At 39.3% G+C, this 26142-nt stretch overlaps 1 protein-coding gene and 1 long non-coding RNA gene across 3 annotated transcripts in view; one reads left to right on the forward strand and one right to left on the reverse strand.

Moving 5' to 3' along the window:
• igsf21a (immunoglobin superfamily, member 21a) overlaps positions 1–26142 on the forward strand; it is a 623523-nt gene that overhangs the window by 498876 nt on the left and 98505 nt on the right. The gene's annotated exons all lie outside the window — the stretch shown is intronic.
• LOC130922386 (uncharacterized) lies at positions 17680–24463 on the reverse strand. Its single transcript, XR_009064499.1, has 4 exons — positions 24244–24463; positions 21128–21210; positions 20932–20989; positions 17680–18874 (listed from the first exon to the last, which is right to left on the reverse strand). It is a non-coding gene; the product is annotated as an uncharacterized LOC130922386 (long non-coding RNA).

Below are 26142 nucleotides of genomic sequence, written 5' to 3' on the forward strand. Positions count from 1 at the left end.
AGGAGATCTGCATGGAGGAATGGGCCAAATACCAGCAACAGTGTGAAAAGCTTGTGAAGAGTTACAGAAAACGTTTGGCCTCCGTTATTGCCAACAAAGGGTACATAACAAAGTATTGAGATGAACTTATGGTATTGACCAAATATTTTCCACCATGATTTGCAAATAAATTCTTTAAAAATCAAACAAAGTGATTTTCAGGGTTTTTTTTTTTTTCCACATTCTGCCTCTCATGGTTGAGGTTTACCCATGTTGACAGTTACAGGCCTGTCTAATATTTTCAAGTGGGAAAACGTGCACAATTAGTGGTTGACTAAGTACTTATTGCCCCACTGTAGAAAACAGGAGTGGTCCTTGGCAGCTTCCCTGTGGTATACCACAGGGAACATTTTTCCTAGCTGATAAGCTCCCATTAAAAAAGACAGGTTGCCTCCTGTTTTCTAGATAATTCTTAAGCCAGAGTAGTGCTGCTTGACAGAAGCCATAAAATTGCATTTTTTTAACAGGAGGTTGTGATCAATAAGATCAAAAGCTGAGCTAAAATCCAGCAGTACCGCTCCTGCCAGCCTTCTGTTATCTAATGCCGTCATCCAATCATTTGTCATCTGGGCCATAGCTGTAGTGGTTGAATGGCGTGTTCTGTACACATGTTGGAAATCTGTGTTTAAATTATTAACTGAGAAATATTCTTGAATTTGGTCAAAAACTATCCTTTCCATAATTTTACCTAGCGCAGGTAATAGACTGACCGGTCTACTGTTAGGACCACAGATAGGTACAGCTGCACTTTTTGGTAATGGCATAATTTTAGCTGTTTTCCAAGCATTTGGATAGACTCCCTTATTAAAAGTTTTGTTTAAAATGTGAGTAATAGGAACTGCAATGAGGCCATAAGCGGATTTTAAGGGGGGACAGCCCCCCTCCCCCCATGGTGGCCGAAAAGTGTCATTGCATGAAATTGACTTTCCTATATATATATATATATATATATATATGTATATATATATATATATATATATATATATATATATATATATATATATATATATATATATATATATATATATATATATTATATATATATATAAGTTGTAAAGCAATAAAACTGCAGAAAAAAAATGAATGAAATGAACAAAAAATATATTTTTATAATGGGTCAAAATTATTTTTCGATAAGATCAGCAACTTAGATGGTCATTTCCTTTGCATATAGTAATTATTTGTTGTTTTTTTTAAATTAGGGAAGGGCAATTTTATTTTTCAAATGATTTTTTTCTTAGATTGAAAAAAAAAAAAATATATATATATATATATGGATATATATATATATATATTTTTTTTTTTTTTTTTTTGATTGAAGCAACTTTTTTGGGGCATTGAATGATTTAGACACAAATTTCCTCCCCAAAGTATGGCCCAAACACAAAAAGGATTCCTTCAATCAAAGAAAACTTTTTCAATGAAAAATTAAGTGTTCAAATGCAAATATTTCAATCTCAAATATTTTTCTCATTCAATAACTTTTTGTATGATTAAAAATTCTTTTTTTTTTTTTTTTGATTGAAGTGTTTTTTCTTATCGAAAATATATATTTTTTGAAGCAACTTAATTTTTGATTGAATAATAAAGACAAAAATGTCCTAGCCAAAATATAGCCCAAACACAAATCAACATAAAAAAAAATTTAAAAAACGATATCCAAAAAAAAAAAAAAAAAAAAAAAAAAAAAAAATCAAAGAAAAATAGCTTTCACATGGTTTTATTTGAGTTTCAAATTATTTTTGCATTCAAACACTTTTTTTTTTTTTTTTGATTGGACTTTTTTTTTTGGTTGAAAATATACATTTCGATTGAAGCAACTTTTCTTCATGAATAATAAAAGACACAAATCAACCTCCATAAGGCTCAGCCCAGAGGATACAATTTTTGACTGGGGTAACTACATTGGCACGACACCAGCGGGCGTATCGTATTCAATGGATGACGATCTTGGAGAAAGGTATTGCCTAGGCAGCCTGATTTGGAATTCCCCTTAAGAATCGTGGGAAACAAAAAACGCTCATTGTCAACTTATTGTTATAAATATTCTTGTAAGTTAGTTTTATTGCTAAAACTGCGTTTCGGGGTCATCAACATGTTGTGCCCCCCCTGCCCCAAATGTCAAACTCCCCCAATGAATGAGGCTTGCAGCAAGTTTCAACAATATTGGATCAATATTATCTACACCCGATGGCTTTTCTTTACATTCTAATAATAACTGTTCTACCTAGCCAACAGTAACAATAACTACTGAAGCAGCAGCTGCTATGGGTGGAAACTTACTGTGAAGAAAGGATAAACTCACGGTGTGGCCACCATCTTTTCTGAACCGCCGCTGTTTTGAGAGGCGCCTTCCGCAGTAAAATAATTATCATGCAAGACAATGCAGCAACCCTCACTGCAGAAAATACCATTAAAGCTGCAGCTGCTGTGAGAATGAAGGGAAGACAGCTCACGGTGTGGTCACCATCGTCCCTTGACCCTTGTGAGAGGCGCGAGTTTAATATCTGCTGACTGTAACGTACAACTACAAACACATCGACTCGCGCGGGCTGCATTTTACAGCCAAACAAAACAATAGCGAATGTTGATAACGACAACGACAATCAACAAGATAGACATCGCGGCGGCCCGGCTGGTTGAATTCCTCGATTGGACGTTTCAATAACAGTGAAAGGAATATCATAGCGAGAGGCGGCCCTCACTGTTTATTACCATCACCCTGCAGTCTTATTCAGCGTGTTGGGAAGCCACTGCTGCTCTTGTTCAAGTGAAAATAAATGGAGAGTGTTTAGTTTTGCTTCAAATCAGCAGAAGTGAGAGTAATGCGCTTGTCATAATAGAGTAAATAGCAAGTGTTAATCTTAAACCAGTGGCAAAAATCAAGTGAATCATGTCACGGCTAAATTTCAAGCAAATTATGTTATTAACGGTATTTGAGTTAAGTGCTTTAATCAGTGTTGTGTTTGTTTTCTCGCTAGTAATTTCATTACTTCTTCGCATAGCAATAGTGAGGTATTCAAAATATGGTGAAAAACACTCAGGTGACTTGAAGTTCCGCTCTCAGACCCCCAATTTGGTCAATTTTCAAAATTGTCCATGATGGAATTGCCACGCCCCCCGTGCTCCGCTGAGACCACTCCCGTGAGGAGCCAAGATTCCGTGCGTTCCCCACCTGTGTTAACCCTTTGTACTGACTCCATGTTCAGTCAAGTCTGAAGAAGGCTCACCGAAAACAGGTTGACAATTTATTCGTTGACAGTTGTCAAAAAACAAGGCAAAACAGGCGACGGAGGGACAATTCTGGATCCAGGGTCGTCAAAACAACGGCTACATAGAAATCTTCAGTCTTTTTGAAAGCTGCGGTGGAGTGGGCCGGGCCAAAGGTGTGGCTGGGTGTTGTCTTTGGATCATCCCTCTGTGGCCGGTTAGGTTCATGCGTCATCCTTCGTGGCTGGGACGTGGTTGCCACAGCGACCGACGCCGGTCTTGACGTCCCAAGCGCCCGCTATCAACTTGTTATCCTGGCTGGGCGAGATGCTACTTGTTTTAGGACAGAGCGCCCTGCTCTTTGTCCTGGAGTGGCCGGGAGAACTGATTGCGAGAGTTGGTGCGTCAATCTTGCTTGTGACGCACACATTGGGCTTCTGTGATTAGATGGCTTTGTGTATCTATTCTGCTTCTTTTCATTAAACTATGGTGTAAGTGCTACTTATTTTATATTAGGTGTGTTAGAGTAGTACAAACAGTCCTACAGTACATATGAGAAACTATACTATTCCCTGATTGATTATATTCTGTGTGTTAGAGTAATGCAAACAGTTATATGGTGTGTGCGAGTAAGGTAACTATTCCCTTCATCCGATATGCATGTGTGATACATCATTGGAAAGCTTATAATCTCAATTTTCTGGGGAAAGAAACATTTTGAACAGGAGGGCATTTAAAAAAATAAAAAATAAAAAAATGTGTTTTTTAAACAGGAAAACCCTATCTGGAGGTGAGAGCACGCGAGAGCAGAATTCCAGACGCCATGACTTTAACGAGATATTATCACGTACTTACCTTGTTTCGATCCAAAAACTCCATGTAGCACGTATCACGGACTGTCAAGACACAGCTGTGAATGGCCACAGCTGGATTTTTGCGGGGATTTTATGGGTGAAACATGGTAATATAACAAGGGTCGCGATGCAGACAAATCAAGGAGTGGTCGAGATTTTCTTTTTTTTTTTTTTTTTTTTTGTCAATTTTTCTTTGTTTGGATCGATTATGTATCATCTAACATATCGGAGAAAATGCGACAGTAACAAAAAAAAAAATACAATTAAGCAATAGTTATGAGGTAGATATCCGTGACTTTTTTTACAGACACCATTTTTTTCATTGTGACGTCATTTGTTTAACAGTTTAAAGTATGCGAGTGAATAATTTTTTAAAGTTGTTTTATTTTTTTTAAACGAAATATTAGACATTAATTAATGATTCTACGTTCATTAACTCATTCACTCCCAGCCATTTTCACCGGAGCAAGGCCCTTCGCTCCCGGCCGTTTTACTGGATTTTGACTCATGTTGCAAGGCCCACAGAAAATTCTTTTCTATTGCTATATAAACATGGAACCCACCAAAAGAAAGATTGGACTCTCTTCTTTCAGCAGAAAAAAAGTTAGTTCATATGTTTTTCCATTCTTTAGAAATCAGCATTAGAAAATAGCTTAGTTTGCGCAATTTTCCAATTTCTGATGAAAAAACGGAGAAATTGAGCTTTTTGTGAAAGCATACATTTCAAATATAATTTTGACTTATACACAGCTATTTTTTGCTTTAGTTACATCCCAAACATCTGAGTAATGTTGTCTTTTTAGAAAATAAGACAAAGAACAAGACAAATAGAGCAAAGTAACAATTTGTTTACACATAATTATTGAACTGTTGAACTATTTGCGCACATAACAACGGGGACGGCTCTCAGCTGCTCCCGGCTGAATGAGGTGGCTCCCAGTAATCTGATGAGTCCGGATCAAGATCGGTCTCACATTTTTCATCATCTTCATCGTTGGTTTCAACCTCGGGTTAAGGAGTAACGCAACGTGAGCTCCGCAGAACGCATGTGGAACCTGACGCTGCTGTGGACGTCACCGTCTGTCTCATCAAGATTTTTTTTAATCCTTCTTTGACGATGGTTTCGTTTTCTTTTCAAAACACTCCCCCAGTGTCGTTTGCCTTTTTTTCCCCGATCGTTCCCCACATTTTTCTCAAATTCTCACGCGTCTTCAAAAGATCCCTCCAACTTCCGTTTCCTGACTATTTTTCTTCACTTCCTTTCTTGGCCCGAGATGAGGAGATGGGTTCTTACCAGTTGCGCTACTGACCTCCAGTGACCAGTTTTATTGCTTTAAAATGGGTTTCGAGCTTTGTGCATTATATTTTAGATAAATCGGAACCTATAGATGCCTCTTGTACAAAAAAAAAAAAAAAAAAAAAAAAAAAACCAAAAGATGTTAAATACATTTTTGGGACACTGAAGCAATTAAAAATAGAACGTATTTATACGTTTCTGGGAACAAATAAGTAATAACAAAAGTTAAATATAATTAATTACCTGTCGCGCGACGTCTGTAAACGGGAGTTTCCAGGGTAAAACTGACAGATTAAAAATAGTTTGGTGCTTTATGCGCCATGAATCTGCTATGGCAACATATAGACATATTGTTCTATCAAACACAACAGTTGTTTTGGCTTAAAATACAGCAGTTTCTTTTAAAGATTAGTGCAAGAACAGAAACTGCTTTTTCAGTCTTGTCTGTGTTTTCCGCCATATGCAGATGTACCAAGTCAGGGGTGTCATAGGCCTTGTTCAGAGTGGCAGCCGAAATCAGATTTTTAGCTCATCCAGATTGCAACTGGGTGGCTCTTTTGTAGTCTGAAAAGTCACAGAGCATAGAAATGGGGGTTTTGTGTGTTGGATTGACACAAAATCCGGAAGGTAGCTTCGTATCAAATACGGGCAAGACGCTTCTCAGTTTGAACAGCTCAGATGGGTTTTGGCTGTCCGTGACATTAGTGTATGCTGGATGACGCCTTTGTTGCCACAGCAACCTGTCAGGTGTGTCAATAATGTGGCCTAGTCTCAATAGGCCTAGATCTGATTTACACTTGCGAAAAATTCTGTGAACAGTCAGCCCTAAAAATCAGATCAGAGGAGGAATCTGATTGGAACCACATGCCTGCAATCTGAATCCAGCTGAATGCATTTTTGCCACAAGCCATATTGTTGTCATGGTTTCCTTTCCAAGGGCCTTTAACACTGGAAGTCCAGGGGTTTTTTTGGCTGTAAAGAAATACCAGAAAGGTATCAAATGACCCCAATACCAAACTGACTTCTTTGCTTTGTCAAACAATCGACCACTCAAACAAGCAATCAAGCAGCCTAGGTGTGAAGGGGGTGTTTCACTCTGGATAGCTGCAATTAGCATCTTGAACATTTGCAAATCCAGACTTGTTAACTCCTGGGTCCGTGTAAAAATGATGAGAGGGCCATGTGGTATGAAACTAGACTCGCATCCAGAGCTGCAGCTAAACCAGACTGTCTACATTTTAGAAAATTGAGTGTTAGAACATCTAGGACAAATCCCAACAAGCAACTTTACTTGTCTTGACAAGTCCTACATTCAGTTGTCAAGGTTCACAGTTTATTATGGTGAAGCACACAATGACCAAAGAACTTTCCACAGCAGCTCAAACAGCTGTTTTGTCACAGCAAACACAAGCTTCGGTAAACAGTATATACGAGGGATCCCCAAACTACGGCCCGCGGGCCGTATACGGCCCACCTCCACATTTGGTCCGGCCCCCTGAACAATACCAGAGACCATTTTAATTTTTTTTTTTTTCCCAATAGTGTTATTTATTTCCTGGCTTTTTTTCTGTGAAGAACCCAGAGAGGGTTATTTGGTTATTATCCGTTTAATTAATACTGTTATTATTATATTATATTATATTATATTATATTATATTATTAGGGCCCGAGCACTGAGCGTGCGAAGGCCCTATTGTTTTGCAAAGGATTATTATTATTATTATTATTATTAGGGCCCGAGCACTAGACGTGCGAAGGCCCTATTGTTTTGCAAAGGATTATTATTATTAGGGCCCGAGCACTAGACGTGCGAAGGCCCTATTGTTTTGCAAAGGATTATTATTATTATTATTATTATTATTATTATTCTTTTTTCAGGGCAAATGAAAATGGCCAATTTGGAGGCCTGAACATGCACGAAAAGTCACCAAAATTTGCACATACGTGCGGCTTTGCGTAAATTTCGATAATCTTGTGTCGTTTTGAAAAAATGTCAAAAAATGGCTCAGTGGCGCCCCCTTGACCCTTAAAATTTTCAAAAAGGCCTCTCCTCTCAGGTTTTCAACGTAGAGCAATGAAATTTGGGGAGTAGATACCTTATGCCTAACTGTTCAAAAAAGCCTCTTGCACCCATATTCCAAATCCAACAGGAAATCGGATATTTTGGATCAAATGTGAAATTTTTATCGGTTCACAGTTGGAGTTTACATTTGGAGGCCTGAACATGCACGAAAACTCACCAAAATTTGCACATACATGCAACTTTGCGTAAATTTTGATAATCTACAAAAAAATTTAACAAAATGGCTCAGTGGCGCCCCCTTGAAATTTTCAAAAAGGCCTTTCCTATTAGGTTTTTTCAACGTAGAACGATGAAATTTGGCGAGTCGATACATTGTGCAAAACTGCTCCAAAAAGTCTCTTGCACCCATATTCCAAACCCAACAGGAAGCCGGAAATTTTGGATCAAATGTGAAATTTTATCGATTTACATTTGAGACCTTGTCGCTGAAGAAAATAGTTGGATCGTCTTCAAAATTGGTCAGACTATTCAGGAGACATATGAGATCTTAAGTTTTCAAAATGGTGAGTTTTCACTCAAGGGTCTGACCTGGGCGTGGTCCCAAAGTCGGCCATTTTTGGGCAAAATACCAAATTCAGAAAATGATTAAAAACTCCGTGATACAACGTTCAATCTTTTTCATTTCTAGCATGTATATGAGATATCCCAGCCTGAACACGACTGCATTGAAATATTACCCATTAGGCCTGGCGCCCCCTAGTGGGAACAGGAAATGGCCTTCTTTACGAGACCGGCTCCTCCTCCAAGGGAAAAAAATCTATTGACCTCAAACCTGTTTCAGGGGAGCCTCAAGACATGTGTTCAGGTCCCTGATGAAAAATATTGAGGTTTCGTTGAAGCGGAGAGGTCCAAACTGGAAGTGAAAATGACCGTCAACAATTTGTCTCGCCAAAAATTTTGAACAGTCATAACTCGGCAGATATGCAACATATCTGCGCCAAACTTTCCGTGTTTGTTGAGAGTCATACCCTGAAGGTTCTTGTAGGGGTCATTTGCATCAACTCTACAGTGCCAACTAGTTGCAACAGAAAGAAGTTTTAAAAAAGGCCTTTCCTATTGGGTTTTTTCAACATGGAGCAAGGAAATTTGGGGAGTAGATACCTTATGCAAAACTGCTCCAAAAAGTCTCTTGCACCCATATTCCAAATCCAACAGGAAATCGGGTATTTTGGATCGAATGTGAAATTTTCATGGGTTCACAGTAAGAGTTTACATTTGGAGGCTTGAATATGCATAAAAACTCACCAAAATTTGCACATACATGCGGCTTTGGATAACGTTCGATAATCTTGCAACGTTACGAAACAATTTAAGAAAATGGCTCAGTGGCGCCCCCTTGAAATTTTCAAAAAGGCCTCTCCATTTAGGTTTTTCTAACATAGAGTGATGAAATTTGGAGAGTCAAAACTTTGTGCAAAACTGCTCCAAAAAGTCTCTTGCACACACATTCTAAATCCTACAGGAAATCGGGTATTTTGGATTGAATGTGAACTTTTTATCGATTTACAGTGTGCACATTTTACACCTTGGCACCTAGGGAATTAGTTTGATCATTCTCAAAATTGGTGAGACTGTTCATGAGGCATATGAAATCTTAAGTTATAAAAATGGTGTGTTTTCATTCACGGGCCTGACCTGGGCGGGGCGCCAAATTCTTCCATTTTTTCGGCAAAACACCGAATTCGGAAAATGACTGATAACTCCCTCATACAACGTTCAATCTATTTTAAATCTGGCATGTGTGTGAGGTATACCAGCCTGAGCAGGACTGGATTGAAAATTTACCATTTGTGCCTGGCGCCTCCTAGTGGGAACAGGAAATGCCCTTTTTTACGGGACACACTCCTCCTCTAAAGGGAAAAAATCAATCTACCTCAAACCTGCATAAGGGAAACCTTAAGACCTGTCTTCAGGTGCCTGATGAAAAATATTGAAGTTTCGTTGAAGCGGAGGGGTCCAAACAGGAAAGTGAAAATGACTGTCAACAATTTTTCTCTCCAAAAACTTTGAACAGTCAGAACTCGGCAGATATACAAGATATCTGCGCCAAACTTCCCGTGCTTGTTGAGAGTCATACCCTGAAGGGCCTTGTAGGGGTCATTTGCATCAACCCTACAGCGCCAACTAGTGGCGATAGAAAGTCACTCGTTTTTCCAAAACATGTCCAGTTCTTTTCATGTTGGTCATTGTAGTTTCAAGACCTATTAAAATACTTTTTTACGGCCCATGTCCACGTGTCTCTGTCTGTTGCCGTGACGACCCTTTGTTCGCCATTTAAAGGAAATATTTTTTTTCAGAGACTCAGGGAGCTTATAGAGCCACAATAGTTGGCACACTTGGTCGAATTGGCCCAGTTAGAAGATTAATTTTGGTTTTGAATAAGGGCTTGGCTGCACAGCTCAGTAGTGGCTCCTTTTTTGTAGTACTCTCTCCAATAGGGGTTTTTATCTCTTGGGTGTGGGAATGTAAATAGGCGACTTTCGAGCATGTTAGGTTCTAATGAGATGATTAGAGAGGAGGATCTGCCACCACCCTGACCTGCACACAGTCCGAGTTGCGTGACGTCCGAGTTGCGCTAGATTGCGAGGGCCCGTTCAGTCCTGCTTGCAGGCCTAGTTATTATTATTATTATTATTCTTTTTTCAGGGCAAATGAAAATGGCCAATTTGGAGGCCTGAACATGCACGAAAAGTCACCAAAATTTGCACATACGTGCGGCTTTGCGTAAATTTCGATAATCTTGCGTCGTTTTGAAAAAATGTCAAAAAATGGCTCAGTGGCGCCCCCTTGACCCTTAAAATTTTCAAAAAGGCCTCTCCTCTCAGGTTTTCAACGTAGAGCAATGAAATTTGGGGAGTAGATACCTTATGCCTAACTGTTCAAAAAAGCCTCTTGCACCCATATTCCAAATCCAACAGGAAATCGGATATTTTGGATCAAATGTGAAATTTTTATCGGTTCACAGTTGGAGTTTACATTTGGAGGCTTGAACATGCACGAAAACTCACCAAAATTTGCACATACATGCAACTTTGCGTAAATTTTGATAATCTACAAAAAAATTTAACAAAATGGCTCAGTGGCGCCCCCTTGAAATTTTCAAAAAGGCCTTTCCTATTAGGTTTTTTCAACGTAGAACGATGAAATTTGGCGAGTCGATACATTGTGCAAAACTGCTCCAAAAAGTCTCTTGCACCCATATTCCAAACCCAACAGGAAGCCGGAAATTTTGGATCAAATGTGAAATTTTATCGATTTACATTTGAGACCTTGTCGCTGAAGAAAATAGTTGGATCGTCTTCAAAATTGGTCAGACTATTCAGGAGACATATGAGATCTTAAGTTTTCAAAACGGTGAGTTTTCACTCAAGGGTCTGACCTGGGCGTGGTCCCAAAGTCGGCCATTTTTGGGCAAAATACCAAATTCAGAAAATGATTAAAAACTCCGTGATACAACGTTCAATCTTTTTCATTTCTAGCATGTATATGAGATATCCCAGCCTGAACACGACTGCATTGAAATATTACCCATTAGGCCTGGCGCCCCCTAGTGGGAACAGGAAATGGCCTTCTTTACGAGACAGGCTCCTCCTCCAAGGGAAAAAAATCTATTGACCTCAAACCTGTTTCAGGGGAGCCTCAAGACATGTGTTCAGGTCCCTGATGAAAAATATTGAGGTTTCGTTGAAGCGGAGAGGTCCAAACTGGAAGTGAAAATGACCGTCAACAATTTGTCTCGCCAAAAATTTTGAACAGTCATAACTCGGCAGATATGCAACATATCTGCGCCAAACTTTCCGTGTTTGTTGAGAGTCATACCCTGAAGGTTCTTGTAGGGGTCATTTGCATCAACTCTACAGTGCCAACTAGTGGCGACAGAAAGAAGTTTTAAAAAAGGCCTTTCCTATTGGGTTTTTTCAACATAGAGCAAGGAAATTTGGGGAGTAGATACCTTATGCAAAACTGCTCCAAAAAGTCTCTTGCACCCATATTCCAAATCCAACAGGAAATCGGGTATTTTGGATCGAATGTGAAATTTTCATGGGTTCATAGTAAGAGTTTACATTTGGAGGCTTGAATATGCATAAAAACTCACCAAAATTTGCACATACATGCGGCTTTGGATAACGTTCGATAATCTTGCAACGTTACGAAACAATTTAACAAAATGGCTCAGTGGCGCCCCCTTGAAATTTTCAAAAAGGCCTCTCCATTTAGGTTTTTCTAACATAGAGTGATGAAATTTGGAGAGTCAAAACTTTGTGCAAAACTGCTCCAAAAAGTCTCTTGCACACACATTCCAAATCCTACAGGAAATCGGGTATTTTGGATTGAATGTGAACTTTTTATCGATTTACAGTGTGCACATTTTACACCTTGGCACCTAGGGAATTAGTTTGATCATTCTCAAAATTGGTGAGACTGTTCATGAGGCATATGAAATCTTAAGTTATAAAAATGGTGTGTTTTCATTCACGGGCCTGACCTGGGCGGGGCGCCAAATTCTTCCATTTTTTCGCCAAAACACCGAATTCGGAAAATGACTGATAACTCCCTCATACAACGTTCAATCTATTTTAAATCTGGCATGTGTGTGAGGTATACCAGCCTGAGCAGGACTGGATTGAAAATTTACCATTTGTGCCTGGCGCCTCCTAGTGGGAACAGGAAATGCCCTTTTTTACGGGACACACTCCTCCTCTAAAGGGAAAAAAATCAATCTACCTCAAACCTGCATAAGGGAAACCTTAAGACCTGTCTTCAGGTGCCAGATGAAAAATATTGAAGTTTCGTTGAAGCGGAGGGGTCCAAACAGGAAAGTGAAAATGACTGTCAACAATTTTTCTCTCCAAAAACTTTGAACAGTCATAACTCGGCAGATATACAAGATATCTGCGCCAAACTTCCCGTGCTTGTTGAGAGTCATACCCTGAAGGGCCTTGTAGGGGTCATTTGCATCAACCCTACAGCGCCAACTAGTGGCGATAGAAAGTCACTCGTTTTTCCAAAACATGTCCAGTTCTTTTCATGTTGGTCATTGTAGTTTCAAGACCTATTAAAATACTTTTTTACGGCCCATGTCCACGTGTCTCTGTCTGTTGCCGTGACGACCCTTTGTTCGCCATTTAAAGGAAATATTTTTTTTCAGAGACTCAGGGAGCTTATAGAGCCACAATAGTTGGCACACTTGGTCGAATTGGCCCAGTTAGAAGATTAATTTTGGTTTTGAATAAGGGCTTGGCTGCACAGCTCAGTAGTGGCTCCTTTTTTGTAGTACTCTCTCCAATAGGGGTTTTTATCTCTTGGGTGTGGGAATGTAAATAGGCGACTTTCGAGCATGTTAGGTTCTAATGAGATGATTAGAGAGGAGGATCTGCCACCACCCTGACCTGCACACAGTCCGAGTTGCGTGACGTCCGAGTTGCGCTAGATTGCGAGGGCCCGTTCAGTCCTGCTTGCAGGCCTAGTTTACTTTTGTTCCGTGAAGAAACCAGAAAGGATTATTTGATTGTGACTTTCTGAAAAACAATTTTTAAAATAAAGTTAGGCACTCCTGCAATCGTCACACCTTTTTTGTTACAAACTGACCCCGGCCCCTCATCCGATAAGGGAAAAGTTATGTGGCCCTAACAGGAAAAAGTTTGGGGACCCCTGGTATATACTGTTAAAAGGTTGTCCGCCCGATTGCCTGCCTAAGCGGTCCACTGTCCGACAAAGCCAAGGCAGCCCTGCACTGCAAACACTCAAGATGCTAATTGGAGCAATCCAACCCTGTGGTTTTGCGAGTGTGAATGGGAATGACTCATGAGGACCTCAGTGCTCACAAAAGATATGCTGATTAGAGTCAGATGACCCTTCTCTGGTTATAAAAGTGATTTGTATCAACTGATCCACCTTTGGCAGTTCTTGTGTTAAGTCTGCCAACTCGAGATTATCATGGTCAATCGAATAATCAACAACTGATCGATGATCAAATGAATCATTTTGACACCCGATGAATGGTTGTGAGACTAATTTGACCAAAAATGGTACAGTGGTACCTCGACAATTAAAAGTCGTTGCAGGACCTGGTTAGTGTGTCGAAATGTTCGTATGTCGAGAGGGACGTCTGCAAAGCAATACATTATAATTCAATTAATCTGTCCCTCAGCCCAATTACATATTGCAAAACAAATAAATTATAAATAAATTGGAAATTTTAAAAAAGCGTATTTGTCACCTTATAGCAGGGGTCAGCAACCCTGGTCCTCGAGTGCCACTATCCAGCTTGTTTTTCATGTCTCCCTCCTTTGACACACCTGAATCAAATGATCAGCTCATCAGCAAGCTCTGCAGGAGCCTGATAACGATCATGATTATTTGATACAGGTGTGTTAAAAGAGGGAGACATGGAAAACAAGCTGGATAGTGGCACTCGAGGACCAGGGTTGCTGACCCCTGCCTTATAGAGTTAGCTTCTGTAGCTGGGGGTCGGACCACCAAGGCCGCTGGTTTTGGCTGCCACCAAACTCACCACGTACCCGATCTCTTTGGCCCCTACCACTGCTTGGTCCCTGTACGACTGGTGTCAGGTTTTGGTCCGCATTCTTGGGAGTAAGTCAAATATGTTCCCAGTGAGGGTTAGACTCCGCCAAGGTTGCCCTTTGTCACCTGATTATGTTCATAGCTTTTATGGACAGAATTTCTAGACACACTCAACACATTGAGAGGGTCTAGTTCGGTGGCATAAGCATTGCATCTCTGCTTTTTGCAGATGATGTGGTGCTGTTGGTGTTAGGGTTTGCTGGGAATAGGACCACATAGCAGACAAGGAAGAATGTCAGTAATTAGTTGCAAGGTTTATTGACAGGTGCGCGCACGAGGGTCGCAGCAGTGCATATGCATGCTGGGTAGTAGGGGTGTGCCATCTTAGGCACCCCACGATTCGATTACGATTCAGGGTGCTACGATCCGATTATTTATCGCTATTATCGCAGTTATCGATGCATCGTACATTACTACTTAATACAGTAGCCAAACAAATTTATGTCCATTATTTATTTAAAATATCCTAATGATTCAACAGGAACGATGGAAACATTCCCATACAACAAAAAGCTGCCCTTAAGCTGCATCTTTATTTTATTTATTTATTTATTTTACAAGAAAGTGCAAAAACATTAACCATTTTAAAGGAAGTACTTTTTGCTCTCAACAATACAATAAAATTTACACAGGTGGAATGAATTCTACATTTTCTGGAAACAAAGTGTCTTTAGAAATAAGACTTCTTTTAACCAATATACTTTGTTTTCACAGAATTCTGTGCTATTTCGCATGTTTGTAGTGTTACTGCTGTACTTAATCGTGGTTTTACACGTTCTGCATATGAAATACACATTAGTGAATTAGCTTATTAGCTTAGCGCTCGGCGCTAACTATTAACACCTCAAAAACAACAACAGTAAAGGCTAAACAGTACAAGAGGGTCCGTGTACTCACCTCTTTTAGATGCACACGGGTGTTAGCAACACACTCAGGACATTTTTCAACTGACATGCCTAAAAACTACTGCTGGACATCTAAAAGACAAGCAGCAACGAACTATCTATCTTCCCTTCTTGCTCTAAAAAAATAGTGTGACAACCGGGTTGCGCTCCTCTCTCATACACAAATGTATTTTCCAGTCTTTTAACACTTCTGGCAGTGCAGGAATTGAGTCCCTGGCGGCGCATTGTGTTACTGATAGTAGCCTTTTTTACTGTGGTCCCAGCACTCTGTAGGTCATTCACTAGGTCCCCCCGTGTGGTTCTGGGATTTTTGCTCACAGTTCTTGTTATCATTTTGACGACACGGGGTGAGATCTTGCATGGAGCCCCAGATCGAGGAAGATTATCAGTGGTCTTGTATGTCTTCCATTTTCTAATAGTTGCTCCCACAGTTGATTCCTTTACACCAAGCGTTTTACCTATTGCAAATTTAGTCTTCCCAGCCTGGTGCAGGTCTACAATTTTGTCTCTGGTGTCCGTCGACAGCTCTTTGGTCTTGGCCATAGTGGAGTTTGGAGTGTGACTGACTGAGATTTTGGTCAGGTGTCTTTTATACCGATAATGAGTTAAAACAGGTGCCATTAATACAGGTAACGAGTGGAGCCTTGTTAGACCTGGTTAGAAGAAGTTAGACCTCTTTGACAGCCAGAAATCTTGCTTGTTTGTAAGTGACCATATACTTATTTTCCACTCTAATTTGGAAATAAATTCTTTAAAAATCAAACAATGTGATTTTCTGTTTTTTTTTGTCTCTCATGGTTGAGGTTTACCCATGTTGACAATTACAGGCCTATCTAATCTTTTCAAGTAGGAGAACTTGCACAATTGGTGGTTGACTAAATACTTATTTTCCCCACTGTAGCTTTGCTGCCATCTACTGGCAATTTTGAATTACTTACATTGTTGAAAAGTCTAGATTTCACGATATAGCTGCAAGAATTGGACCATTTCGAACCCTGAAGACCGCTGTATATGCAACGTCAATGTCCAACTCTCATCGTCTTTATAAATGCGAATCTTTCAAGCATTCTCTGCCATTGACGGCTATAGACGTCCAATCAAATTCCACTGGTAGGCCTAGCATCAGATTATTTCAAGTTATTTTCAGGATTTGTTTTGAGGATAGTTGCCTTGTTACGTGACACAAACCCCCGTTTCTGCTAAACAGTCGAGTCATTTAGTCGGTTTCTGTTTCAGTCTTTTTTAAACTTCAGGCTATTAGCGCCATAGCAGAGTATTCCATCCCGCCTCATTTTTCCGCTCATGTCCCACCGTGGCAGATAGGAAAGTGGGCTCTGTTGTTATCTCCAATTTTCTATTTTCAGCAGCGAATTAATGAGACATGTCTGGTTCTTTGCGCTTTATTTTGTTTTCCTCATGACAAATTGCGCGGCGAATGACGGCGAAATCACACGAGGGGCACGGCGACGTGCCCATGTCACTGTGGGAAATGTAATGTTTATTTTTTGACAGATATCACAGTGAACGACATCCTCTGGCAGCTTCATAATCACTTGAGGAAAATTAATCAGTGTTTGTGCTCCCATTTGAAGACACTTCAGTCTGTATTTTCTTGTTGTTATCAACTCCTGTCAAGCTGAGCTACGCATTTGGAAAATGACTTTTAAACAGCGCAAAGGAACAAACACAACGTGTCCAGGTCATTAAATAGCTCTGGAATGCTGTCACCATTCAACAACACAGTATAGCGCTAATACTGTATTTTTGCGAAAACACTAGCTTTGCTAACAACCGTTTTTCTTTGACGCTAATTTGTATAAAAGAGTAATTAACCCGTCGACTACTGCGACCCAAACAAACAAACAAAAAAATCAAAGTCAACCTCCCGTTGACAATCATCAACGAAAACGATTTGTATGACAGATCCTTTGAAGTACTGAGGATTCTCGCTCGACAATTGCGTTTTGACATTCAGGTCAGCCCCAAATGCTGCACAATCAAATGCAATTATGCACTCTTAAAGAGAAACACTTCCCCGGTGATGCAGACTTATAATGTGGCAAAGAAAAATCGATGACAGAAATAAACACCACAGCAACATTCCCAACAGATAATATAATCCACACGGAGTGAACTTAACACACTCGAATAGCGATGTATGTCTATTTTGGTCTACACAAGAAGTATTATCAAGCGCGTGTGATCTACTCCTCGTAAATAAAAGCGGGAAAGAAATACAGGGATAACATCAACGCCCAAAAAAAAAAAAAAGTATCACCTCCAGTACGTAACTGTCAATCATTCCTTTTCATCAACTAGCAAGAAAGTATTCAGAGATAACTATAAGAATGTTCTTTTTTTTTTAAGATTAAAAAAGTCTAACATAGACTGTTCAATTGAAAATAACTGTTATTTACTAAAGCCAGGAATAATTTGGGCAACATTTCTATAGGAATTGTTCTTTAGTTCTGAGCTAAAATCTGAGCTACGCTTGAGTTTCATCTGAGATACGAATCTGAAGTCTGATGATTTCTAAGGTCACACATTTAGTGATTAAAATTTTTGTACAACAATTCTTTTGAGCTTTTTGACTGATTTTTCAAGACTACAGAATATCGTGTTCTATAATCATCGGCTATACTTACACTGCTGTCCAAAAGTATTGGCACCCCTGCAATTCTGTTAGATAATGCTTAATTTCTCCCAGAAAATGATTGCAATTACAAATGTTTTGTTAGTAATATCTTCATTTATTTTGCTTGCGATAAAAACACACAAAAGAGAATGAAAAAAAAAAATATCATTATCATTTCACACAAAACTCAAAAAAGGGCCTGAAAAAAGTATTGGCACCCTCAGCCTAATACTTGGTAGCACAACCTTTAGACAAAATAACTGCGAACAACTGCGCAGTATCCATCAGTGAGTTTCTTACAAAGCTCTGCTGGAATTTTAGACCATTCTTCTTTGGCCAACTGCTTCAGGTCTCTGAGATTTGAAGGGTGCCTTCTCCAAACTGCCATTTTCAGATCGCTCCACAGGTGTTCTATGGGATTCAGATCTGAACTCATTGCTGGCTACTTTTGAAGTCTCCAGTGCTTTCTCTCAAACCATTTTCTAGTGCTTTTTGAAGTGTGTTTGGGGTCATTGTCCTGCTGGAAGACCCGTGAACTCTGAGGGAGACCCAGCTTTCTCACACTGGGGCCCACACTATGCTGCAAAATTTGTTGGTAGTCTTCAAACTTCATAATGCCATGCACACGGTCAAGTAGTCCAGTGCCAGAGGCAGTGAAAGCAACCCCTATACATCAGGGAACCTCTGCCATGTTTTACTGTGGGGATGTATTTTCTATGAAGGCCTCGTTTTTTTTTCCTGTAAACTCTCTGTTGATGCCTTTTCCCAAAAAAGCTCTACTTTAATCTCACCTGACCAGAGAACCTTCTTAGAAAACGTTTTTGGCTTTCTCAGGTAAGTTTTGGCAAACTCCAGCCTGGCTTTTTCATGTCTCTGGGTCAGAAGTGGGGTCTTCCTGGGTATCCTACCATAGAATGTCTTTTAATTCAGACATCGATGGATAGTACGGGTTGACACTGACTCTTGTACCCTCGGACTTCAGGACAGCTTGAACTTGTTTGGATGTTGGTCGAGGTTCTTTATCCACCATCTGCACAATCTTTCGTTGAAATCTGTCGTCAATTTTTCTTTTACGTCCACATCTAGGGAGGTTAGCCACAGTGCCATGGGCTTTACACTTACTGATGACACTGCGCACGGTAGACACAGGAACATTCAGATCTTTGGAGATGGACTTGTAGCCTTGAGATTGCCCATGCTTCCTCACAATTTTGCTTCTCAAGTCCACAGACAGTTGTTTGGTCTTCTTTCTTTCCTCCATGCTCACTGTGGTACACACAAGGGCACAGGACAGCGGTTGAGTCAACTTTAATCCATTTTAACTGGCTGCAAGTGTGATTTAGTTATTGCCACCGCCTGTTATGTGCCACAGGTAAGTAACAGGTGCTTTTAATTACACAAATTAGAGAAGCATCACATGATTTTTCAAAGGCAAGGCAAGGCAAATTTATATATATAGCACAATTCAACACAAGGCAATTCAAAGTGCTTTACATCACATGAAGATAAAAAAAAATCACATTTAAATCAATGCGTAAACGTAAAAACCAAGACAAAAGATCGCATTTAATCACAAATAGAATAAAAATAAATAAAAATAAAACAAAAATAAAAACAAAACAAAAACTTCTACTACTAATAATAATTGAAATCAGCAGTGGGGTGCCAATACTTTTGTCTGGCCCATTTTTGGATTATTGTGTAAAATGTAGGGGTGTCAAAATTACCGCGTTAACGAGCGGTAATTAATTTTTTAAATTAATCCCGTTAAAATATTTGACGCAATAAACGCACAAATGGCCCGCTCAAACAGAAAGGACAGCAAAATGGACTGCAAAGTGAAAGGTGTACTTGCTGTGTTTTTCGGAGTTTTGCCGCCCTCTGCTGGCGCTTGGGTGCGACTGATTTTATAGGCTTCAGCACCCATGAGCATTGTGTAAGTAATTATTGACATCAACAATGGCGGGCTACTAGTTTATTTTTTGATTGAAAATTTTACAAATTTTATTAAAACGAAAACATGAAGAGGGGTTTTAATATAAAATTTCTATAACTTGTACTAGTTATTATCTTTTATTTTCTATAATTTTTAATAAATATTTATATATTTTATTTATTTATATGTTTATATTTTTTATTATTTTTATTAATCTTTTAAGAACTACAAGTCTTTCTATCCATGGATCGCTTTAACAGAATGTTAATAATGGTAATGCCATCTCGTTGATTTATTGTTATAATAAAGAAATACAGTACTTATGTACCGTATATTGAATGTATATATCCATCTCGGTCTTATCTTTCCATTCCAACAATAATTTACAGAAAAATATGGCATATTTTATAGATGGTTTGAATTGCGATTAATTGCGATTAATTGCGATTAATTTAATTTTTGAGCTGTAATTAACTCGATGAAAAATTTTAATCATTTGACACCCCTAGTAAAATGATAATGATTTAAAAATAAAATTCCCATTCTCTTTTATGTTTTTTCATTGCAGACAAAATAAATGAAGATATTTCTACCAAAGCATTTGTAATTGCAACCATTTTGTGAGATAAATTTAGTATTATCTGACAGAATTGCAGGGGTGCCGATACTTTTGGCTAGCAGTGTACATATAAATGGAACTTTTTCTGTCTGTGTGTGTGATTGTTCCCAGTTTCGCGGGAAGTCGGGTGCTTAGGGTGCTACAGCATCCCCTGTTGTTGGGGGTAAAAAAAATGTTTTGGTAGATTTTTTTTGTTTTTTTTTTTGTTACAAAAAAAAATCAATAAATAAAACAAATTGAAACAATAGCGTATTTAACTTTGGGGTACAGTACAGGCCAAACATTTGGACACACCTCCTTCAATGCAACAGAAATGAAGATCCAGATCCGATTGATAAAGCAATAAATTTTACACATAAACCCTGAAAAGGCATGAAGTCAAAAACCATTTTAGGTCACTCCCTCTTAGTGCTCATCAAGAGAAGTCATCAGAGCAAAGGGTGGCTACTATGAAGATACTAGATTGTTATATATAGTTAGATTGTTATATATAGTTTTAGTTATTTCACCGTTTTTTTAAATTTATTTATTTATTTTTGGTAAGTACATAATTCCACACGTGTTCATGCGTAGTTTTATCCCCCTCAGTGAGAATTTACACTGTAAATAGTCACGAAAATATAGAAAACACACGAATAAGTGATCGTGATTTTACGACACTGTGCGGGTGTGCGCAGGTCCTCAATGGAAACGCAGTCTTCCTTCAGGGAAAACACTACCACTTTTGTCCACCGGCGTCGCTAAAATTAACCAAAACTAAAAGGTTACCTCGTCTGCTTCCTTCCTTTTTGTGCCCCCATAATCCCTTCCTCTTAGCTGCTTTCTCCTGATAAAAAAAGAAAGAAAAATACAGGTTAATTGTAATATTCTGCACCTCGCCCTCCATTCTGCAGACTTTTTTGAAGACTTTGAAATCCGCGATAAATTCTGCGATCACTGAATCGTGGATTCCTGAAGGCAGTACCTTAGAAACAGGACGTGACAGCCTTCCTTGTTTCTTTCAATCAAATCCACACCTGGATGTGAGCGTCACACTGCCCCTGGAGGCTAAATGCACAGAACAGAAGTAATATATATGTCATCCAGCGCTGTACGGTACAAATGGTTAAACAACCCGCAGGCCACCTGCAAATCATATCGTACAAAAATTGTCAAGGGGAGGGCTGAAGCACTTTCAACATGCGTAATTTGATTAAACATCTGAAGGAATTCAGTTAGAGACATACTACAGAGAGGCCTCATGCAGGAGGAGACAACACACTGCAGTTCTAAAGGCTTAATAAAGATTGGTAAATTGCTAACGGCATACAATGAAAAGAAGCTTTATGTGTTCAGAATTTTTCACATAACGCTTAATCTTCCAGTTAGCGGAGGTTTAATTAGTCGATAGAGTTGATTTCAACCACCATTGACTCACGCTAGCTTAGCCGCTCTTAACCCTGAAACTAACAAATTACTGACAAACTGCATGGAATTTGTTGAAATCAACTCAACCGACCAATTAAACCCCGCAAACTCGAAGATTAGGACTAATGTAAAAAAAATCTGAATTATGGGGTTTGTGGTTAGGGTTAACTGCATATCAATGCCAATGTAAAACTGCAAATTGACTGCATAATAATCAGAAAAACACAAATGAATTCCACGGTGCAATAAACACAAAGGTGCGGGAGGGCGTGGATGTGCGCGCACAACCCGCAGGTAGGCTGAACACACGTGCAGTCAATTTGGCCACAAAGCGTGGCGGCAACTAAGCATTTTTACACTCAATCGGACTTACAACACATCCCAAAGATGCTAAACGAACACATCACCTCACGGCATAAATGTGCAACACGAATATGATGCAAACAATGGTTGCCAACTTGGAGTGATGACTACCCGCTTTTGGAATGGCAAAGCTATGAAACGGCCACACATGTAGGGGGTTCCAACCTATCACTGGAACCCTCCAGAATGAAAGAAAAATACTCAGGTTCATTCATGTAAATACAATGGTATGAAAAAGTATCTGAACCTTTTGGAATTTGTCATAAAATCCCCATAAAATGTGATATCCTCTTTGGCAAAATCACACAGATGTGAAAGCAGTGTCTGCTTTAACTAAAACCACCCAAACATTTATGGGTTTTCATATTTTAATGAGGACAGCATGCAAACAATGAGAGCAGGGGGGAAATAACTAAGTGAACCCTCTGCCTAAAGAGACTTAAAGAGCAACTGAAACCAACTTTTACCAAACAATTTAAGTCAGTTGCGTGCCCAATCACTGATGAGTGGTTTAAAGCTGCCCTGCCCACTATAAAATACACTCCTGGTAAGAATTGTCTTTATGAGAAGCATTGTTTGATGTGCATCATGGCTTGGTCAAAGGACCTGTCTAAAGACCTGCGATCAAGGATTTTTGATTTGTATAAAGCTGGGAAATGATACAAAACCATCTCTAAAAGTCTGGATATTCATCAATCGACAGTCAAAAAAGTTGTCTACAAAAGGAGAGTTTGGCACTGTTGCTTCTCTCCCAAGTATTGGCCGTCCACCAAAGATGACGTAAAAAAAAGAAACCTAGAGTGTCTGCTAATCACTGGCACAGCACAGCACAATATCTCTGTGCACACATCAACTATATGTAAAACTATGGCCAAGAATGGTGTTCATTGGAGGACTTCACAGAGGAAGCCACTGCTGTCTAAAAAAACATTGTTGCTCGTTTAATGTTCGCAAAAAGGCACTTGGACACTCCACAGAAGTTTTGGGCAAAATATTTGTTGACTGATGAAACCAAAGTTAAATTGTTTGGGAGTGACACACAATGTCATGTGTGGTGGAAAAATGGAACAGCTCACCAACATCAACAGCTCATCCCCGCCGTGAAGCACGGCGGAGGGAGCATCATGATTTTGGACTGTTTTGCTGCCTCAGGGCCTGGACAACTTGCAATCATTAAAGGAAGAATGAATTCAAAAGTTTATCAGGATGTTTTGCAGGAAAACCTGAGGCTGTCTGTCATGCAATTTAAGCTAAAAAGAGGATGGATCCTTCAATAAGACAATGATCCAAAACACAGAAGTAAATCAACTTCAGAATGGTTTCAGAAGAACAAAATACACGTTCTGGAGTGGCCAAGTCAAAGTCCAGACTTGAACCGAATTGAGATGCTGTGGCATGACCTAAAGACAGCGATTCATGCCAGACATCCCAGGAATCTGACTGAACTACAGCAGTTTTGTAGAGAAGAATGGGCCAACATTAGTCCTGGTCGATATACTAGACTGATCTGCAGCCTCAGGAAGCATCTGGTTGAAGTTATTGCTGCCTAACGGTGGTCACAAAGTATTAAATGTGATGGTTCACTTACTTATTTTTCCACCTTCTGTCATTGTTTGCATGCTATCCACATTAAAATATGAAAAACTATAAATGTTTGGGTGGTTTTAGTTAAAGCAGACACTGTTTTTTCATCTGTGTGATTTTGACAAAGCTCCTCTCACATTTGATGGTGATTTTATGCAGAAATGTGAGAAATTCCAAACGGTCCAGATACTTTTTCATACCACTGTGCACAGATCAACATTCCCTTGCACATCTCAATAGGTGGCTGTACTCGGCTCGAATGTGCACCTGCGCTGGCAGCCTGGCACACGCCTTTCTCAGTCCCAAAACATTTAGCGTGTGTGAACACAAAGTAACTATGAGCTGTTACCATGGAAACGAACAAGTACCGGGAACCTTTAGAGCATTTTCTATTCAAAATGCCCTTCGTACATGACTACAATGTTCTTCTTTCTACATACCGTAATTTCCTGAATATATTGTGCACTTTTTTTCCCAAAATTTACTCGTAAAATCATGGGTACGCGTTATTCACGGGTACAGGGACGGAGACAGAAAAAAATTCATCATGATTCATGTTCCATTGTAAGCATGGACCAGCACAATATCACCTAATCCGAACAACAGTGATATAATAATCAAGTTTCATGTGGTAAATCATTGTTTTCGTGATATTTTTCACATCTAATAAAATTAAAATGTTTTTTTGTACTATTCGTTTATTATTTACCGGTTCATTTTTCTTACCTTATCGTTGCAACATGCCGGCACATGGCGATGTTGTCTTGAAGAGAATGTAACGGCGATCCGTTTCGTATAAAAGTTGACCGTGTGGCGAGCTAGGACAGGAGTCTGAGGAAGAGTTTCGAACCACTGAGCCAAGCCGCGTTGTTTTATTTACATTGAAACTCACAAAGTAACAACGTACGTCTTGCACGCAAATCACGGGACATTTGTTTACTTCCGGTTGTTCCCTTAACTAAACTCTTCCCCCCGGGAACTACGCAACTTGCCAAAATTAGTTCCGCTGGTGAAGTCTGTTAACACTCGCTACAACTCCTTACTTTGTGTAAGTTATTATCGTATACTGTGAGCAATTTTACCACAGAAAATTAATATTTTATTTCTTAGAAAAAATATTTGACAAGAGGATTAAAAAATGCTGCAACTGCTTACTTTATATAACTTCGAGACATGAGACTCATATTTATTGGTGCTAAAATTAGGGTGCGCTTATACACGGTACAAGAATTTTCCCTAGATTTTACAGGTAAAGTTGGGGTGCGCGTTATACACGGGTTCGCGTTATATTTGGGAAATTACTAGGATTGTTCTGATCATGTTTTTTTGCTCCTGAGCCGATCCCAATCGTTTTGATTTGAGTATCTGCCAATCCCGATATTTCCCGATCCAATTGCTTTTTTTGATCCCGAATCAATTCCAATCATTCCCGATAATTTTTCCCGATCATATACATTTTGGCAATGCATTAAGAAAAAAATGAATAAAACTCGGACGAATATATACATTCAACATACAGTACATAAGTACTGTATTTGTTTATTATGACTATAAATCCTGCCCTTGCCCTGATAACAGTAACTCCCGAATCCTCCTGTCCAATCCACAAACAGACAATAATCTTAAACAACACCCAAACACACCCTTCTTCCTGCCCACAGCCGCCCAGCGAGAGCCTTCAAAAGACGGAATGTTTAACTAAGCGTTGTCATTTTTCTCACGAACCTTTTGTTGACGTGTGCTAGGGTGACCCTGCCTCCCCGCCTGAGTCTGTTTCTTTTTCGCCTTGCTGTTTGATCGCTGTCGACCTGAATGAATTGTCAACTTGTGCTTCGAAGCCTTTTTCCAGCTTTCAAAATGGAGTCAGCACATAGGGTTAAGAGAAGGGTTGTTCCGATCATGTTTTTTTGCTCCCGATCGTTTTAGTTTGAGTATCTGCCGATCCCGATATTTCCCGATCCGATTGCTTTTTTTTTTTGCTCCCGATTCAATTCCAATCATTCCCGATAATTTTTCCTGATCATATACATTTTGGCAATGCATTAAGAAAAAAATGAATAAAACTCAAATACATAAGTACTGTATTTGTTTATTATGACAATAAATCCTCAAGATGGCATTTACATTATTAACATTCTTTCTGTGAGAGGGATCCACGGATAGAAAGACTTGTGACTTTGTATATTGTGACTAAATATTGCCATCTAGTGTATTTGTTGAGCTTTCAGTAAATGATACTGTAGCCATGCCCAAATGCATGATGGGATGTGGAACCATGACTGTGCGTAGTGCTACCAATTAATATATCTTCTCTGCGTTGGGAAATAACATAAGGTCTTAAGAAAAAGATCAATTGCTACCTTGCTTCCCCACATTGCTTCCCATGATATTTCTAATCATAGGGAGAGGGATTGTAAGGCTTTAGCCAATTAAAAAAAGGCTCAAAAGGCTGCCAAAATTCACTCTACTCATTTTACGCTGCCTTTTATCTCTCTATATAGGTAAAACGGCGCCATTACAGATTGAGCGCGACAATGCGTGAGTGGGTCGTGCAGTGCATGCATTAATTGCGTTAAATATTTTACCGTGATATCGTTTTTTTAAGAATTAATTACCGCCGTTATC

This window comes from Corythoichthys intestinalis, chromosome 9 (assembly GCF_030265065.1).
Source record: "Corythoichthys intestinalis isolate RoL2023-P3 chromosome 9, ASM3026506v1, whole genome shotgun sequence".
NCBI lineage: Eukaryota > Metazoa > Chordata > Actinopteri > Syngnathiformes > Syngnathidae > Corythoichthys > Corythoichthys intestinalis.